The sequence below is a fragment of the Periplaneta americana genome, chromosome 7, assembly GCF_040183065.1.
Source record: "Periplaneta americana isolate PAMFEO1 chromosome 7, P.americana_PAMFEO1_priV1, whole genome shotgun sequence".
NCBI classification, from domain to species: Eukaryota; Metazoa; Arthropoda; class Insecta; order Blattodea; family Blattidae; genus Periplaneta; species Periplaneta americana.
This window is the reverse complement of record NC_091123.1, coordinates 67,425,380-67,447,358: the sequence shown is the minus strand read 5'-3', so window position 1 is coordinate 67,447,358 and position 21,979 is coordinate 67,425,380.

Genomic DNA, 21,979 nt, shown 5'->3' with positions numbered 1-21,979 from the left:
TGTCCAGCTACACACCACCTTGCAGCGAGCATGCAGTGTACATTAATTATGTGATTAAACATAATTTCATATATGTTCTTACTACTACTATTATTATTATTATTATTATTATTATTATTATTATTAGTAGTAGTAGTAGTAGTAGTAGTAGTAGTAGTAGTAGTAGTAGTAGTAGTAGTAGTAGTAGTGTCTCAGTGAAACATACAGCAGAGTCCGTATAGGCCAGTTTCTATCTGATGCTTTTCCAATTCACTGCGGGCTAAAGCAGGGAGATGCACTATCACCTTTACTTTTTGACTTCACTCTAGAATATGCCATTAGGAAAGTTCAGGATAACAGGGAGGGTTTGGAATTGAACGGGTTACATCAGCTTCTTGTCTATGCGGATGACGTGAATATGTTAGGAGAAAATCCACAAACGATTAGGGAAAACACGGAAATTTTACTGGAAGCATGTAAAGCAATCGGTTTGGAAGTAAATCCCGAAAAGACAAAGTATATTATTATGTCTCGTGACCAGAATATTGTACGAAATGGAAATATAAAAATTGGAGATTTATCCTTCGAAGGGGTGGAAAAATTCAAATATCTTGGAGCAACAGTAACAAATATAAATGACACTCGGGAGGAAATTAAACGCAGAATAAATATGGGAAATGCGTGTTATTATTCAGTTGAGAAACTTTTATCATCTAGTCTGCTGTCAAAAAATCTGAAAGTTAGAATTTATAAAACAGTTATATTACCGGTTCTTCTGTATGGTTGTGAAACTTGGACTCTCACTCTGAGAGAGGAACATAGGTTAAGGGTGTTTGAGAATAAGGTGCTTAGGAAAATATTTGGGGCTAAGCGGGATGAAGTTACAGGAGAATGGAGAAAGTTACACAACGCAGAACTGCACGCATTGTATTCTTCACCTGACATAACTAGGAACATTAAATCCAGACGTTTGAGATGGGCAGGGCATGTAGCACGTATGGGCGAGTCCAGAAATGCATATAGAGTGTTAGTTGGGAGACCGGAGGGAAAAAGACCTTTGGGGAGGCCGAGACGTATAATATAATATTAAAATGGATTTGAGGGAGGTGGGATATGATGATAGAGAATGGATTAATCTTGCACAGGATAGGGACCGATGGCGGGCTTATGTGAGGGCGGCAATGAACCTTCGTGTTCCTTAAAAGCCATTTGTAAGTAAGTAAGTAGTAGTAGTAATACCGGTAGCAGTCGGTTAAGGCGCTTGCCTGCCGGTCTGAAGTTGCGTTCGGGCGCGGGTTCGATCCCCGCTTGGGCTGATTACCTGGTTGGGTTTTTTTCTGAGGTTTTCCCCAACCGTAATGTGAATGCAAAGTAATCTGTGGCGAATCCTCGGCCTCATCTCACCAAATATCATCTCGCTATCACCAATTTCATCGACGCTAAATAACCTAGTAGTTGATGCAGCGTCATTAAATAACCAACTAAAATAAAAAAAAACAGTACTACTTAGTGTCGAAGTAATGAGATCGTAACCTGGCGCCGTAGTTGTCATTCAAATGTACTCGAGTACAAACGAACGTTGGCCAGGGTGACCGTAACTTCTTTCTCAAATTAAGCAAAAAGAGAAATAATATAATAGAAGTTCATTCAAGCGTCCTAGAACTCAAACATCGACTGAAGTAGGATAAAGACCCAGGCCGCCATTATTGTCTATTGGCGGATGATTATACTCCGACGAACTAAAAACAATGATTTGACGATTGGTTTGGTATTACTGTGACAACTAATCACACACACACAAACGTGAGCATATATTCTTGCAGCCGCACAAACGCGCACGCAAAAGCTTTTAACAACAGACAACACACACGAATATTTGCAACGTCTGACACATAGACACTAGTGGGCGAAAGTTTTTGAAACCTCACGACGTGTGCAAATACTTGGAACCTCAGACATGCACACGCACACATGTGAAAATAATTTGCAACCATAAACACACGGATATACATTCAAACGCAACCACACTCACACAAATCCTTGCAACCTCGCACACAGGTTCCAATAATTGCAAATTATGCATTAAGTATTCGCACGAACGCACCAACTCCCAATACACGCAACTGCACGAACCCATAGAATGCGCTCACACACTTGCAAACTCATACTTAATACCGCACACACGAACACTGCTTTCAACCAACGTACACACGCAAAAAATGTTCAACCACACACACATATATTTGCAACAACACAATTGGCCATTGCACAATGCATGCATGCATGCATGCATACATACATACATACATACATACATACATACGCATGTGTATATGCAAACAATGAATATAGGTGTGAATATATCACATTATGACACACTATTTACACATTCACTAAATATACACGTACATTATCCGCATAAAGGCCTAACTGTGCAATTTTTACATAGTTTGTATGTATTGCATATAAACTGCTAATTCTTTAATAGTCTTATGTACCGGGCCTATACAAAAATCATTACTGGTTGATAGAATACAGTTGGACTCTAATTTTGTGCACAAATCGCTAGCACTTGTCTGCTTCATTAAAGTGGCTACTTTCTTGTGTTTAGTCCCATTGCATCGTCAAATTCATATGCAGCGTGATCTCACGTGATTTCAGGTGAATCAAGTAGGTCTACTGCCATTCTATTGTAGGAAAACTGTATATTTTAATAAACACTGTCTTCTCTTGATAAATAAAAAACCAGCTGGACACATTTTTATGTGACACAATTAATATTGCCGCTGTATCGTGGGATTAAGTGCCAGTATTAGATCTTCATAGACAGTGTATGAAACAGTACATCAGATATTAGCAAGCAATCTAACATTCTGCTCACGTGATTGACAAAGACAAACACAGCTCGACACAAATACTGCCCATACATATTGACGCGGGAATAAGTGCTAGTATCATATATTCACAAGCAGATAAGCATTTTGAAATGGCAGACTACTTGAAAACAAGTAAAAAAAACCGCACAAAATATACAAATTAATTATTATACGTGTATTTAAGATAAACAAAAATTACACCAATAAATACGTAAATTAATTTAAAAACATAACCTATCTGAGTCACCGGCGTGGCTCTGTCGGTTGAGGCGCTTGCCTGCCGGTCCGAAGTTCCGCTCAGGCGTGAGTTCGATCCCCGCTTGGGCTCATTACCTGGTTGGGTTTTTTTCGAGGTTTTCTCCAACTGTAAGGTGAATGCCAGGTAATCTATGACGAATCCTCGGCCTCACGTCGCCAAATACCATCTCGCTATTATCAATCTCATCGACGCTAAATAACGTCGTAGTTGATACAGCGTCGTTACATAACCTGTCACAGCTCGGCCTCGTAAGTTCGAAAATTATGCACATGGTTTTCAGAAAATGATCATATTTTTTGAAAACTTGATGAATGTGACACTATCAGACAAGGACACTCGGCATTAGTGCCCTGTCAGAAGTACAGTCCTGCAATCTACTGCTGTCACAAGTTGTCCTCTCGGTTTGTCTTTCGAACTGCTGGGTGCGGCTGTACTCGTCAACGTAACGGATGCCCCGCCCCAGGTAACACGGCTTCTTCAGAAAATATTGCTCCTTTCAAGCCCATTGTGTTTCATCGACTTGAGGGAAAAGATCTTTGGATCGGCCCTTGAAAAGATGGAAGGAGACTGTAACAGGCCACTAGGTCTACTACTTGAATGGCTGATGATGATGATGATGATGATGATGATGATGATGATGATGATTGCTCCTTTCACTGCAGAGCTCTCTACTGTAAAGGAATTTGGTTCAGCTACTAGCAGTATGAAATTAGATATCTTCTCACGACACTCCGGTTTTCAGAGGAAAACATGACTTCGAAGTAGGTCTTTGTAAAGAGTAAGCATTTTAAATGTAGTCTTGTGCAACCACCTCCTCTTTCATCCAGGCTGGAATCGGTAATGACGGAATTACTACTCCCATTTCTATACATTATACAGATAGAGTACGTAACTCAGACATATGAGTAGAATAATATTTACAGGCTTATTTTAATTTACAGTTAGGCACAATCTATATCGATATCATTACTGACGTCGCCATTATCGTCATCGTTATCGCTTGGTCCAAAATTAATTATTATTTTTCCTCTAATGAACTGACGTGTCTGCAGTAGGTCAACCAATTCTACTGTCACAGCATAAAGCCCTTTCATTGTCGAGGTTTGTAATCGGACCAAATAATATCTCCCGTCGTCTTGTGTGCTCGAATGTAGTGTTTCACCTGATCCCAGGCCAACTCCACCGCAATGATGTATCAGTTCTACGTGGTACAGTAATTAAGTTCTGACACTGACGCCTGAAGGGTAGGCATCCACAAGAATCTGGATGTCTCAGAAGATGCCGCGTGATACGGCGTACACTTAAATAGATCGACATCCTCCCTCAATATAGTCGCCGTTGGCCGCTATGCACGTCTGCCAACGTTGGTGTAGCTGCTGGAAGCACCGCTGAAAGATGTTGGCAGGAAGATGCCGTACGGCTTCTCTTGTGGCAGTCATGACCTTTTCGGCCGCATAAAAATTACGCCCTCGTAGGATTGATTTCATGAGGGGAAAGAGAAAAAAAATCGCATGGTGCGAGATCAGGTGAGTACGGAGGGTGTGGCAAAACAGCGACCTGTTGCCTTGCAAGTTCCTCTTGGACAAGGATGGAGCGATGTGCAGGGGCGTTGTCGTGTAGCAACAGCCAATTCTTCCTATGCCAAAGCTCAGGACGCTTACGACGAATTGAATTGCTTAAACGGCCAAGAATCTCTTTGTAGAGGATCTTGTCTACAGTTGCACCTTGTGGGATGAATTCTATCTGAACAATTCCATTTAAATAAAAAAAAACTGTGAAAGCATCACCTTGCCTTTTGACCTGTCTTGTTGCGGATTTTTCTGTCGTGGAAATAATGGCGTTTTCCAGGTGGCGGATTGTCGCTTCAGTTGCGGATCGTAAAGGAAACACCATGTTTCGTCTCCAGTTATGATCGGTTATAGCAGTTTCGCCTAGTTTCTGACAGAACGTGACGTTTGCCCGTTGCTCAAACTGCAACATACAGGAGTTCCGAGGCGCGCATTCAAATCACCGTCACAACAAAGACCGTAGTTCTGCTTACAGTGCATGCACTCAACTGTCTCTTGTTGGGTCGAGAGACTAACTGACAAGGTATCATACCATGGCGCCACCTATGCGCTATAGTGCACCACAACGCCACTATGCGCTCAGTATTAGAACTTAATGACTGTACCACGTAAAAAGGTAATGAAGGAATCTATGACTCTGTGCTTCGAAAAGCTCGTCTACACGGCATTCCTTGTACAGGGAAACCTCTTCTTACTTATACCAAGATACGGACACTTCTCATATACGGGCAGATTTTTATGTCCCAACTGAAATAATATAGAAATAATGATACATTTAACTCTCGTTTACGGACACTCTCAGACACTGACACGGATAGCTGTTTCACAGTCCTAAAGCTTGCTTTACCTCCTGACTGCAGACAGAACTGGGATTTCAACACCTAATGTGTTACAAAAGTCGTAAATTTAGTTTTGACAAATTCCTTAACATGAAAGAAGACAATAAGTGTCTCGTAGGCTACCACTAGCCCAGCCGGTGGAAGCGGGTGGATAAACAAAGTCATAAAATTCAACCTGTTCGATGGGTCCAAGGTTTCCACGATCATGAAATTGTATTCGACACATGATAGGGTTAGTAGGATTATTTTCTTCACTTCAATCAGTTGTTCTGTTTCGAGAGACATGGCACCTGAACGTAAAGGTTAAGTTGAAAACTGTAAATTACAGTACTGCATAACTGTAGACCTAGAATAAAACTGCAGGGCACAGTACTGTATTCTCTTCTTTCGGTCTTATCTACTGTAGCCTAGTTCAGAGTTGCAAAGAATTTACTGTAGTACAGTAGACTGTATTTAGAATTAAACTACAGTAATACATTTCATTTAAAGCGTGAAGGGATACATAATGCATATTATAAATTTACTGTTAGATTGGGGAGCCTCCCTCCCAATAAAGGACACCTCCCAGATGCGGACAGATTGTTACGTCCCTTCGATGTCCGTAAATGAGAGGTTTCACTGTATTAGATTTATCGAGGTTACCTCGCCCGTGGTCAAGTGATTAGCCTCTCTGCCTTCAACCGTGGCGACCCGGATTCAATTCCAGTCTGGGTCATAGAGGAATTTGTGGTGAACAAAATGGGAGCGAGGGATTTTCTCGGGGTTCTTCCGTTTCCCTGCACCATTATCATTCCAAAATCACACTCAGTTTGCCTCCAGAACAAATAACAGATGGCTGAGAGTTGGATATATTGTCTTTAATAATAAATCCCGAAGGGAGTCCTGCTAATATCAGCATTGTAGGCCTAATAACATGTAATAACTCGGCATACAAATCACGTAAACTAACCATTACAACCCTACTTTCTAAACATTGGATATCTATTCTTTCACGAAGTGAATTAATGTGATATTCATTTGGCTGTAATTGAACCTTCACAGAACTAATACTTTCGCCAGAATACGCCTACTTAGCCGCTTTTTCATAAGCCTTATCAAGAGATTCCAGGAAGCACTCGTTTAATAATTAAATGTTTCCTTTTCACAACACTTATTGATATATTTCAATAATTTCCCTTTCTCCGTTGTCGATAACAAAGTTATATTTTCTTCGCATTAGTGTGATTTTACCATAATTTCTGCACTCTTGCTACTTCATTTTCAACGTTAACGCTGGCGTACGCATTGAAGAAAATACTGTAGTTCTATGTTTTTGACAAGAGATTGTAATGCGGAGCATGCGCATAGGCCTACTATTCTATGTTGGCTCCACCTCCGTTGCGCGCTGCCTCTCTGTTCCTGCAACAGGGCAGGGAGAGGGGCATTACGCTGTGAAGACGTAACAGTGCGCTAGCTCGAGCTTTTTCTCAGATGATCGACCCTTGTTGGCTTGCAGTAGACTTGGCTTTTCTGACAGATGTGACAAATCATTTAAATGACCTAAATATTTCCTTGCAAGGTAAAGATATCCTGATTATTATTGATTTGTTCAATAAAATTAAAGCACTTCGAATGAAACTTAATTTGCGGACACAACAAATGCAAGAACGCAATTTGCCTCATTTTCCAAACCTAAGCAAATTTGTGTCTAATGTTACAGATTCACAATATGTTGCATTTGTGGAGTCTTTGACTAACTTAGATAAGGCATTTGAGGAATTATTCGATGAAATAGAATCCCTCCAGTTGGATTTTCAAATATTCATGTTTCCATTTTCCGTTGATATATCCACAATTCCCTCCACGCTTTAAATGAAATTAATAGATCTGAAATGTGACAGCTTTCTTGAGGTGAAGTTCAAAATAACTGAAGATATAACTACAGCAGAGCATCGATTATATGGGAAATGCCTGTTATTATTCGCTTGAGAAGCTCTTATCGTCCAGTCTGCTGTCCAAAAATCTGAAAGTTAGAATTTATAAAACAGTAATATTACCGGTTCTTCTGTATGGTTGTGAAACTTGGACTCTCACTCTGAGAGAGGAACATAGGTTAAGGGTGTTTGAGAATAAGGTGCTTAGGAAAATATTTGGGGCTAAGCGGGATGAAGTTGCAGGAGAATGGAGAAAGTTACACAACACAGAACTGCACGCATTGTATTCTTCACCTAACATAATTAGGAACTTAAAATCCAGACGTTTGAGATGGGCAGGGCATGTAGCACGTATGGGCGAATCCAGAAATGCATATAGAGTGTTAGTTGGGACACCGGAGGGAAAAAGACCTTTAGGGAGGCCGAGACGTAGATGGGAGGATAATATTAAAATGGATTTGAGGGAGGTGGGGTATGATGATAGAGACTGGATTAATCTTGCACAGGATAGGACCGATGGCGGGCTTATGTGAGGGCGGCAATGAACCTTCGGGTTCCTTAAAAGCCATTTGTAAGTAAGTAAGAGCATCGGTTATCCGAAACAATTGGGGACGGAGGTTGTTCGGATAACCGATATTTTACGAAAGCAAATTGTACCGTTGTGATAGGAGCAGTATGAAACAAAGAGACACTGATATTAAAAAAGAAACTGTAATACAGTATATATTTTGTAACACACGTCTTACAAATAACACAGAAAACTGAGTAGCCTGGTTTGACACGTTCAAAACGGCCATTAAAGTAGGCCTACAGTTTAGGAAAAGAAGTCCTTTTTTTGCTTTCGAGCTGAGACTCGTTTTTTTGCCACTAAATCTCGCAAACAGCGCTAGCGAAACTCCTACATGACGCGTGCGCAAGTTCAAATTTTCCGACTGGAATGCCTTCGCTTAATCGATGTTTCCCTTGATCGGTATTCGGATAATCGATGCTGTACTCTACATTCCATCATTATGCCTCATCTGATCGTTTTTCACGTCTGCACAGGCATGCAGCAAACATAATAGTATGACGTACTTATGTGAGCAGGCTTTCTCGGTTCTAAAGATATGTGAAACCAGCCACAGATCATAGCTAAACGATAATCATTTGACACCTATGATTCGGCTGCATTGGAGTATGTCGATTGTTGCAGATATTACTCGTCTGGTGGCACAGACACACATGCAATGCCAGCATTTGAAGTAGTGCTGTTGATCGATGAAAATATTTAATCGATTAACTTTTTGAATTTAATCAGTTGAAAAAATGTTTTAATGTACTGTAATACACAATTATTGTTAAATTTAACTTGTGTTCGGTGATAATCATAAGTGTTAAATGTTGTATATCTGTATATATTATATCGTTATACAGTGAAACCTGTTCAAGACGGAAGTGACATGGTCCTAATTTTTTTTCCGTTGTGGACAGGTTTCCGTATTATTCAGGTGTAACATTAAAATGGAATATTTTGTCATTCATATACATGAAAAACGAAATGGCATGCCGCAAATGCAAGAAGTACAAAATATTCCATTTAACACTCATCACGTTAAATCAGCTTTCTGTCGCTCATTACGTTGGTGAATCATCTTGATTAAAATCTCATTTTCTGTATAAATATTATCATAACTCACTCATTAGTCATTAAACATTACTAAAGTTTATTAATCTCATTCTATTTAATATCTAACACTATACTCTAATACTGTACTGCATATCACTGCACATTACTAATTAACTGGACTAGGAGCCATCTATTAGAAGCCTTGAATTCTGGTTTATTTCATTTCTTTCCCAGTTCAATAGCTTGCTTTGCAGAATAGATCCAGAAATTGGCTTGTTCTTTGAAAGGTCATGAAGAACCCACTCCCACAACAGTTCATTTATTTTCACATAAACAGTTGCTTTCTGGTTCCTTCTGTGTCACCAATATTGGCCGCACGCCACTCACTCATTATGATCTTTATTTTTTAAAGTGTCACACCTGAGTTTTCCACAACTGTACTTCTATATTATTTCACATAGACTTTGTTTCTAATTTTCCTTTTTCTCGATAACTTTTACTTCATCACTTAATGTTAATGCCACATTTTATGCAACTTTTTTTTTTACCTCGAAATCACTACGCTTGCGCTCTGTTTAGCTACGACAGTATACGGGTGTGAAGCATTGAAAATCTTTGAAGGGACTCGTCTGCCTAGTCAACAGGGTAATAAAATTTATGACCGACAGGCCAACACACCCTCATACCCTCTAGAATTTTGCAAAGAAAACTTGTTTTTATCTTAGTGACCTACATATTTCGTATATTCCTTGAAATTACCCGCTGTTTCAAAATATAGTTACAAAATATAGTGTCCAAAATATTGTTTCCGTTTTGAACAGTAGCAGACAGTTTCCGTTTCCGCGTTGGACAGTTTACGTTTTATTCAGGAAAAATTACACATAATACATACACATTTCGCCGGGACCAATAAATTGTTCCGAAATAGACAGGATTCCGGATTATTCAGGTTCCGATTTGAACAGGTTTCACTGTATTATATTAATTACTTACTAACATATTTATTATGAGGGGATTTTTTAGACAAACCTAAATAACAAAAGGTATGAAGACTCACCCAGTTAAAACTGCTTCATCCATGATTTTAAACATGTGAGTGCATTCACATGCTCCGAATTAAGTGCCGCTCTACGTTTAGTAACAATGTTTCCTGCATCATTAATAAGGAGCGGATTCCTATGTAATTAAATATTTTTCTTGCGTGTGATAAAACACAATTAAAAAAGTTAAAAATTCCGAATGTCAAGTTTCAAGTTTAAAACCCGAATTTTATTTCACGTAAAAACGCATATTTTCACAAAAAATTATGTAAATACATATTTTCAGGAAATCTATTATAAACACATAAATCTTGGAGTTTTTTTTACTTAAATATTTTTTTACAAGAACTTTTAAATATTTTAAAACTAAATCAATTATATCACTCAGAAATACGTTATCTTTTAAAGAATTCTTTGTTGCTTCGTGTTTCTATGTGCTGTGTGGTGTATCTGTGATCCACTTTTTGTAATAGTATCGCCTCAAGTTCTGAGAACTGCTAGGCAGCATATCAATGTTATTATTTGAGAATAAATTAACATGGACAAGAAGGATTGATTTTGCAATACATAATTAGGAGTGTTTATTGTTGCTGAAGATGATTTCATTCCGCGCTTTGTTTGTGAAACACAACGGATAAGAGCTCGGGTATAAACATTATTTAATTTAAACAAATCTCTCGCCTCTCGTTCATGCCTATGAAGTGAGGAAATACATCTTCTTGTGATTCCCTGTCATCGGACCATCAGCATAAGCAGCGTAGTGTAGACGTGGTGGCGTCGCTATAGGAAGCTTTTCTACGACATTGTCAGTCAGTAGCTATAATTTTTTGCCTGATAATAGATGTAAGAGAAACGGAAATAAAATTTGGAGCTCTCATATCGTATGATTCGCTTACAACACACTGCGCATGTGCAGTAAACAAGAGCCCTTGTATATGCTACTTGTGGACAGTCGTGTGAAATTGTTGCCTATAGGCTATATATACAGTGACTCCCATAAATATTCGGTTCGTGGCTGATTTTACAGTATTTTGCCATTGTTGTTTTAGTCTGTGTGCAAGCGAACCTGCATTTCGTTGCAGAGACATAATTTAAACACTTTGTACATAACGTTAAAGAATTTACATCGAAAGTTTAATATTTACGATGTAATAACAAATAATCGGTAAGTAACATCAAAGTTCACTCTCTTTAATATTCGGTTTTGATTTATTTGCTTTCAATCTAATGCACGTTTTCTGTTGACATCATTCTAGGGTTCAGTAGTGAACGCGCAACCATTCTGTCTACACGTTGTGTACAGCCCAGGCGAGGTTGGATTACTCTTCAGGTCGTCAAATGGGTCGCAAAGGAAACAACACAACTTTTGTGATCTATCATGACGAAGAGGGGCTAAAATACTCAAAAATAGCCAAAATATTAATGTGAGTAAGAGTACAGTTGGGGATATAGTGAGAAGATAGAGAAACGAAGGCGAAATCGAGTCCATACCAAAAAAAAAGGTAACCAAAAAAATTAACTGAACGTGAAGAACGCTGCATCCTGAAGAAAATAAAAGAAAATCCTCGACTAAGTGCAACGAAACTTGCAGCATGTGTTCGTGAAGAGTTTAGCAAGCAGATAGGTGGAGAAACAATTCGAAGAGTTTTAAGGAAAAAGGGGTTTAATGGGAGAGTATGTAGGAGAAAACCTGATATAAATGAAATAAATAAAAGGAGGCGCTTCAATTCATCAAGAGGAAAACTGGGGGACGATGTGATAAAAACAAATTTAACGTCTTCGGGTCGAATGGACAAGAGCATGTGTGGCGTAAGGAAAATGAAGATCTCGAAAAAAAAAGAATCTGTTGCCAACAGTGAAACACGGTGGGGACAACATCATGGTATGGAATTGTATGGATGCAGGTGGATTCAGTGAACTTGTTTTCATAGAAAAAGGATGGATCAGCATGTGTATTTGGACATTATGAAAAATAATTTAAAACGAAGTGCAGAGAGAGAGTCTAGGATTAAAGACAGTTTCAAGTAGGCCTACTATCAGGACAATGATCCTAAACACAGCTGAGAAAGTGCGTTTATGGCTTCTATACAATTGTCCGAACCCAAACACAAATCACCGAATTTAAATCTGATTGAGAATTTGTGAGAGGAACTTAATCGCAAGATCAGACAAACTCCTATCACTTCCAAGACAGAACTTAAACGGAGATTAACGGAAGAATGGAGGAAAATTAGTCCCCAATTTACTACGAAGTTATCCAAGAGCATGAGAGCATGCCAAGGCGTTGGAGGACTGTTCTGAGGCAAAAGGAGTATTCAACAATATATGAACTGAACAAACCGAGTATTTATGAGGCACTATCTTCTATCACATAATTATAATGTATTAATGTTTACAATTTTTTATTTATGCAACAGAGAAGATTTTTTCATTTTGTTGTAATTCTATGTAATTTAACGGAGAGCATAGTTTTAGGTTTATTATAGTGCACATTTTTATTTTCATTAATTTTTTGAAAATAATTAGTGTATTTATTTTAATCTTACATGCCAGTCAAACCGAATATTAAAGGGAGCCACTGTGGGTGGACTTACATAAAGAACCGCTCAAAATTTTAATTCCGTATCTGCACATATCAGCCAGAATCTCAGTCGGAGGTAATTTTCTGAGAAATGTTTTGAATTTTTAAAGTGTTGCCATGAAGCCTAAGATTTCTCTTAGTAAAAAGCAATGTTTTATACTTTTTTCTAAACAAACCGTATTGTTTTTGACACCAAATTAAAATGAGAGAATGAGTTACCAGGAAGTTATATGTACATAATATAGGGTTGATGCAAAAATTCGTAGTGTTCTTTCACTGTGACAAAAGTTTTTATTTCAGATGTATAGAGGAGAAAAATTAATCAGTAATAGATTCTCCTATATTACCTATGACTTCCTCTCAAGACTGGAATAGTTTTTTCATTACGTCTCTGAGAAAATCTGATGATTTAGAGTTAAAGAAGTTGTCCAGCCAAATTAGTGAAAAGTATCATAGTTATCAAAGGAGTTCCCTTGAAGATTGTTGGGTAGAGAACGGAAAAGGTGGATATCTGAGGGCGCAAGATCGGGAGAATATGGGGGATGTGGAATCATCACCCAACCAAGCTCCTGGATAGCTGCTTTCGTCATGTTAGCGGAGTGCGGGCGTGTATTATTTTGTTGCGGCAGCACTTTATGCAAATCTAGTCTTTCAGGTGAAGCTTCCTGTAAAGCAGATTTGAATAATTTCAAGGGAAAAATTGTTCCGGGGCGGGGTATCGATCCCGGGACCTCTGGTTGAACGTACCAGCGCTCTGCCAACTGAGCTACCCGGGAACTCCACCCGACACCGTCAGCCCACGCGAACTGAAGCGCCTCCTTTTATTTATTTCATTTATGTAAGGTTTTCTCCTACATACTCCTTTTTCCTTAAAACTCTATGCAGTCTTCCAGTTGTTGTGTAGTCAACTGCGGCCGCAAGGCATCAGAGTCGTTGGCAATAAAATGTTATATTGCTAGGAAGCAGTTCGTAGTGCACGACGAGTAGTTTATCCCACCGGACGCATAACATCATCTTCTGTGGATGGACACTAACTTTTGTGGAGAGTGTTTTGCGGTGAAATGACATAACTATTTCCTTGCAGTGCTTACTCCGATGGTATTCTGTCGTACACGGCAAAATGTTTCGAGCCGTCTCCGCTGCCTTTGCTCCTCTACTGAAGAAAATGTCAGAAATGTTCTTTTTTTCCTTTTACTTGACAGTCTATCTTTTTTAACACGCAAGTAGCACAAACTATCTTCAAATCTGCGAAATTCAAGGCATATCTACAAACTCAGCATTACAAATAACAAATGGAAAAACGATAAACAATCTCCTAACAATGCAGTGTTGTGATTAACAAAAACGCTACGAACTGACGCATCAAGCTAAACTGGAGGTCGTGTAAAGAGATTTTGGGGTGTTGGTCGCGAAATGATTTACAAAATAAAACTAAAGAAGAAGAGCCTTACTAACATATACTTACTGTACTGTGTTTTTACAAACATAAACAATATACAACGAAATAAAAAGGAAGTTTCACTTAGAGTTATACACTAAGTAGAAAATACTACTATTGCAACAAATATGCCTGTTTTTCAGAAAGTAGCTCTCAAATGTGGACTCCGTTCTCGATACACATACAGTGATATCACTTTCAAGTTGCATGAGAGTTCTCTTTTTTTGTTTTGGTGGAAATCATAGACGAGAAGTTTATTTTGCTTAAATAAAAAATTGTAGAGGAGGTTAGTAATTGAATGGCTACATCCGCTCCTTGTTTATGCGGATGACTTGATTATGTTACGAGAAAATCCACAAAATAGTATGGAAAACATGGGAATTTTCCTTGAAGCAAGCAAGGAGGTATGTTTGGAAGTTGGCCTAAATCCCGAAAAGACAAAGTATATGATTATGTCTCGTGACCAGAACATTTTACGAAATGGAAATATAAAAACTGGAAATTTATCCTTTGAAGAGCTGGAAAAATTCAAATTCCTTGGAGCAAAGTAACAAATATAAATGATACTCGGGAGAAAATTAAACGCTCAATAAATACGGAAAATGCATGTTATTATTCGGTGGAGAAGCTTTTATCATCCAGTCTACTCTCAAACAAGCTGAAATTTAGAATTTATAAAACAATTACATTACTAGTTGTGTATGGTTGTTAAACGTGGACTCTTACTTCGACAGAGGAACGAGGTTAAGGGTGCTTGAGAATAAGGTGCTTAGGGGAATATTTGGGACTAAGAGGGATGAAGTTACAGGAGAATGGAGAAAGTTACACAACGCAGAACTGCATGCATTTTATTCTTCACCTGACAGAATTAGGAACATTAAATCCAGACATTTGAGATGGGCAGGGCATGTAGCACGTATGGGCGAATCCAGAAGTGCATATAGTGTGTTAGTTGGGAGGACGGAGGGAATAAGACCTTTAGGGAGTCCGAGACGTAGGTGGGAGAATAATATTAAAATGGATTTGAGACATGTGGGATATGATGTTAGATAATCTTGCTCAAGATAGCAACCGATGGCGGCTTTATGTGAGAGCGACAATGAGCCTACAAGTTCCATAAAAGCCTCAGTAAGTAATTTATGTTACACGTACATATTTCAATGATAATTTTTTTTAATTTCATCCAGTTGAACGCAACTGCATAATAATGGATTTAATATCCATCTGTGACTGCCGTATTTTTAGTGTGTTGCGGAAGGTACTTACAAAGCTGTTCAGAATTTTGCCAATTTAATTGATTGTTCGCAAAAACAAACTCAGTACTTTCAGTATCATACGTAGCTAAACATTTCAATTAATTCACAGTAATGCATCAAGTTCCTTCTTTAAGTGATGTAGACTATAAAAGTTTTTTTTAACAAATCCTTTCACTTTATCCTTGGCTTTATTATGCCAGCATCTTGGCCTTGCAAATTCTTACTATTCAAAGTGTTTGAAAATGTCAGTAAAGTAGGCTACAGCGGGCAACATGTAACATTTTGTGTCATTTTTGCACTATATTTTCTATTTTGGTCGTTCTTTGGGTCGTTTCCACTGATTTTGAATCAAATTACCATTGTTTTCGATTTTACAGGGGTTTGTATTTTTCGAAGGGGATTAAGTGCCCTACCAGTTCGGTAGTGAGGGTCGCATACAGAAGTCTGCCCAATTTCAAGCTTGTCAAGGAAAAAACTCTGGGTGTAAACGAAGACCGCAGATCGAAACGTGCCAGTTAATTTCACCAGAAACAGTGCTTCTTGGTGCACCTAATGGAAATCGGGGAACTTTACTGAATATGAAAAGAGAGCGTTTTCTGCGATGGAATATTATGAAAATGTCAAATTTGTTATTACGATAGTTCAGACATCATTTATCACGTAGGCCTCTTCCTGCTGAGCTGTTACTGGGGAGTATTATGTGAGAGTTTTGAAGCACCTGTGAAGAAGAATAAATAAATACGGAGAAATATGACTCAGTATTAGATTTCAACTGTGTAGTGATGAAGATGGTTTATTTAACAACGCTCTCAAATGCATATGCTATTCAACGTCGAAATTGCACGTATTCGAACATGGGGGGTAAATTTTGCATGGATCCCTCCATCAGGGACGGGGTTGTTTCACATGCCGAAAATCTTTGATTCGAAATGAATATGTGAAATTTAAAGTTCTCTGCATTTCCATTTCAGTTGTTGAAAGTGCTTCTAAATGTAGGCCTACTGCACATTCAATAACCCAGTCCATGAATGAGAGGTCACTGAGTAAAATCTGTCTACTGGTCGTTTCTCGTCCAGAATACAAATTTTGTGTTGTTACACTACCTCATCTAAATACACATTTCATATGTTGATACAGAGAGCGATGAAAATCAGGACACACAAGTAAAAGAGAATCAAACCAAACAAAAGTAACAATGAAAGTCCACGTAATCATGTAAAACAATTATGAAACGCTTCAGAATAAACTTTTTGGAAGCCGTGAACTGGAATAACATTTATCATAATATATATATATATATATATATATATATATATATATATATATATATATATCGCCAAGATCGCGATGGTCTAATTTAGTGGTTCAGTCAGAAAGGAGCCAAATCCAATTTTCTATTTCCTTTGGAGAAATAGAGGAGGTGGTACTGAGGATTATGCTATTGTTACTATATGACAACTGTGAGCAGTATGGGGTGAAGATAAATGCGGACAAGACGAAGACCAAGGTTATCGGAAGAAAAATAAAGAATGAGGCAGTGGAATAAGCGGCCAGCCTTGAATACTTGGGTAAAAATATGAGCTGCTGCAGGCAGTCAAACGAGGATTGTAATGATAAAGGAAGCTTTTAATAGGAAAAGGAGCATCTTCTGCGGATCTATGGAAAAATGACGAAAGAAGAGACTGGTTAAGTGCTTTGTGTGGAGTGTGGCATTGTACGGGACAGGAACATGGACATTACGTCAGTGAAGAGAAGCGAATAGAAGCATTTGAAATGTGGATATGGAGAAGAATGGAACATGTGAAAGACCATGTAATTCAATGCTCAAAGTGATTTTAAGAGACGACGTTATGTAACTAATAGAGTAAAATGTAGGAAAGTTGATGGCGAAAATGTTAAAAGATTCAATAATTATTTAGAAAAATTAACTTCAACAATGAATATAACACAGGGACTTTTACAAAACTGCAATTATTAAAACTACAAATAACCTCATAGCATGCAAAATAACAATTAAAGAATGGCACTAATGGTTACTAATAACTCACCACATTTATTGAAACGATAGGATAGGCCTACTTACTGTTAACATTGTTATCAAAAACTACAGGAGTCACAGCTTACTACACTTCTTTTCGCGAGATGGACACATTGTGTAGTCTAATATAATTTGAAACAAAATATGTATATTGGCTCGCAACTAGGCTGATGCTTTTCGAGGATAAAACTGTTCTTACATTTCACGCAATAATGACAAATTGTGTGTGATGTAAGTGCTGAGTCTCCTCTTTGTTAACAAAAACAGCCTTATGCATTGATAAACAGAAAATTCAAGTTATTAAATACTAAACTCTTGGTCGTACAAACTTATTAAATATATATTTCGCTTATGCTCAGTCCGTTTCATTTTAAAATTTTTTGGGGCAATGCAGCCTCTATTCAGAGGATTTAATCATCCATAAACGAATATTACGATTTACGGTACGCCTACTTTAATTTAAATCCAAGGGAATGAGACATTTTTAGAATTGTTAAGTCTTAACCAAAGTCTTAACCATTAGTTATTTATTTATATGTAAATCAGCTTTTTACAAAAACAATTGCGAAATGTTTAAATTAAATATTAATGTGTCCGAAAAATATAATAATAATAATAATAATAATAATAATAATAATAATAATAATAATAATAAATATTTGAGGAGAAAAATTCGCTCCGGCGCACAGTGGTTTCAAACTCAAATCTGACTGGACGAAAGGTATAAAAGTTTGAGCTTCAAAACAATATAAATACTGCAGTTCTATAATCCTAAATAGTCGTGTACCTACGATTCGTATTCAGTTTTCCATAAAAATTATTGTGGTCTGCGCAGGAGCAGTAGAAGTCAAGTGTTCAGCACAGACATTCTATTCTCGTTAGCATCGCCCGGCAAGTTACCTTCGGAACATCGATGTGTGAAGATATAACATATTGCCAATCCCCTTCGAGTTTCGATGAATAAAACTACAGGCATTTCCCTACATTTTTAGTGCATTTTCGAACTTTACCATTGTGTTATTTAGTTATAATGCTCATTAATACATAGAGAAGTGTTCCAGGAAAATTTTTAAAATTTTATTTGCTGTAGCAGGCCCGCAAAAGCAAAGGCCACAAAAGGCCACTGTCAAAGCAGGTTCAGCATTTACATTAGTCATTTAGGTATTAATTATAAAGGTTTTGTAACCAACTTCAACCACCTTCTCCTTTTATTTATATTTTAGTGATGGTGGACGGAATTCCAAGAAGAGAACTAGTTGGCATTTAGTGAAAAAAAGTAATATTTTAAGAAGATTAGCCTGTTTGTGTGAGTATGTATTAATTAAAATGGTTCAGGAGATTCTGAGGGACATGATCGTAAATTAGTGCAGAAAAACGTGCTGAATTCTGAATGAAACTTAAAGAGCAATGGACTAATTGCTTCTACGTATTAAAAAAATTTTCTTAAGGAAATACAAGGATTGGTTAAGTGTTAAAATGACTTTTTTTAAAAAATAGAATGTGTCTAGCAACGAAAAAAGAAAGATCGTCCACAAAGGCCGTTTCATGAATGTGCTAAGAAAAGTCAGAAGAGGGAACTGAAGCCTTTGCTGGAAACACACTGGGTTGATGAGATTGCTCTTGTCGCAGAAATTGATTTGATGCAGCAGAAATGGTTCTTTGAAGAGCCAGGTTTGGCATCAAACTACTGGCGTAGATGAAGGCTTGATTTAGTGATTTGGAACCATCTTTAAAACCAGTGGTCGTCATTTCGTAACTCGCGAATCAACCCCTTAATATACAAGCGGGGGAGGGGTAAGGCATGATTTCCATCCCCTTAGCCAACACTTGTTCATTCGACGTTAAGGAATCTGGATATCCTTCTCTCCTACATTCCCTTCGCTGTGTATTGCGGGCTGCATTTTATATGACGTAATCTTTGCCGACCACTGCTTAAAACAATCGCCAGTGGGTACAGTATTAATATTGGAGAGTTTGAAAAAATACTGTTTGGGCGCTGTAGAATTCTACATCCAGAAATATAACTGGTATTACATACCGCAAAGTGTGCATAAAATACTTACCCATGGTGCGCAGTTTATAAAGTAAGCCGTACTTCTGTTGGGATGATGTCCGAGGAACCCCAAGAAGTCCGAAATAAAGATTACAACAATTTCAGGGAACAAGCTTATCACGCGTGCAAATTTTGTAGAGCCGATACGACGATGGATTTGATGGAATTTCCTCTGGCCCGATGGTAAGCAGTCTTCGTATCTAACGCCAAAAGAGTACAAAAAGTGTATCTTCTGATGTAGACCTACTGAGATTGCTCCAGGATCACGATGGTAATGATGATGATCATGATGGTGATTGAAAATTAATAGAGTTGCAACTCTCTCAAATATCTGTAAATATTTCAAATGAGTTTATTTAACCAGAGTTAGCGGTTTTGTTAACATTGTATTAATATGTAGGCTATTTTATTTTAAAAAATAAATGATATTTGACTCAATATGTACGACTGTTGTGTATTTTTAACATCTTTCACAGATTAAAATCAAATAGAAAGTATATAATGCATTTGTGATTTCGTTCCAATCCCTGCGAAAATCAGTTTTGTAAAATTATTATAATTCTTTAAAATTCAACCCCTTTAAAAGGGTGGTTTATTCTGTCCAATCGTAATCAGAGTTTACACGCAAATGCAAAATGCCATTTGTAACCTGTATACAAAATTTTATGAAAATCTTTTAGAAACGAGGAGAGTTATTAATTTTGTCCCGCTAGATTTGTATTTAGAAACACTATGGGGCGCCGGGAATCGAACCCGGGTCCTTGGTTCTACGTACCAAGCGCTCTGACCACTGAGCTGCGCCGACTTCAATCCACAGCACCGGACCGAACCCTCCCCTTTCAATGTTTTCCTTTGTGGCCTGACTCCAAGTTAGGCGTGTATGTTGACGTATATGTCCAATGTCAACTGCCATTATACTAGGAGTGCACTCAGCTGAGTGACTTGTTTGGCCGGGATTCCGCAGTTACGTGCATAGGAATCTGTACAAATATATGCACTGCAGCTATGAGAATATTATAGATTTTTTTATTAATTTCTCCTCAAGTATTAATTGTCAATATCACAGATATTATTCTGTAGGGAAAATTAATAAAAAAATCTATAAATAATTTATTTTATTTTTTTTAATTTCTCTTCTACTAACCCAAGTCTACAATTAATATAAATAGGCCTACATAAGTAGTAGCAGCAGCAGCAGCAGTAGAAGCGTTGTGAAATACTATTATTGAAACTGTGCCATACAAGAATATGAAATGAATTGTTCATTAAAAACTACAAGACTTTTATTATTGAAAGTTTCCCGTTGTTTCCGTTAGCAACATTATAACCAAATTACCACTTGGCATAATTTCAAATTTGTAATAAGAAGTTTAAAGTGGTGTTAAAGGACTATTTGTTTTCATAATATTTACTCTCATTAATATACTGACTTTCCATCCCACATTGTATAAGCTTACTAAGTAATATACATCAAAAGAAATGTACATTGCGAAGCTGATGCGCTTACTTAAAAATAAGATATATCTTCTATTTTGTTGGTTCTGTGTGTGCAGTTGTATGTTGAACACACAGCCGGCATAGTTCCAGCATTAAAAATTATTTTACATCAGATTGACAGTGTTAACACGCGTTAAGCACAGCACATTCTGCTTTTCTATAACCAAACAAAAAATGGCGGTCCATAGTACCGCAGGGAGAGCTTATCAATGGTATGTTGCCTCTCTATAGTCAACTCGTTGCGCAGCTATGCAGGCCGGTTCCGCTGCTAACAGAATCTGTTGGCGCACGGCGAGCGGGTCGTACGCCGGCATACGGTCAAGTCCGTACACGCTGCACTACGCAGACCGTCACACTCCTCCTTTACGGCTTAGCTTGTAACATGTACAAAGATAATGATATTGCGCGCGGAATGACATAAAATTGTCTTATAAATTCTTTATATTTTTATATCTATGATTGACCAAAATAATTTTGGATATTCGAAAAATTGGGGTGCGGTATTGTTCTAATTTGTATTACCTCTACCTCTCGGTACAGAACTACCAACTATTAATCCCATTTCCAATCTAAATTAACCTGTCATTGTTTTTTCTTGGCAGCTAAGATTGTCTTTTCTTCCGGATTTCGAACTTGCCATTTTTTTCAATTCCAGTCGATACGAAATGTGCAACAAGAATTCATTCATTTACTGTTCTGCCCAAGGGCAGGTTTTTCACTGCAAACCCAGCTTTCTCCAGTCTTTCCAAGTTTCTGCTTTCATTTTTGTTTCCTCATCTGATACAAATATCTTAATGTCGTCTATCATCTGATATCTTCTTCTGCCCCGGACTCTTCTCCCGTTCATCATTCCTTCCAGTGCATCCCTCAGTAGGCAGCTTCTTGTCAGCCATTGATCCAACCAATTCCTTTTCCTCTTCCTAATCAGTTTCAACATCATTCTTTCTTCACTCACTCTTTCCAACACAGCTTCTTTTCTTATTCTGTCTGTCCATTTCACACGTTCCATTCTTCTCCATATCCATATTTCAAATGC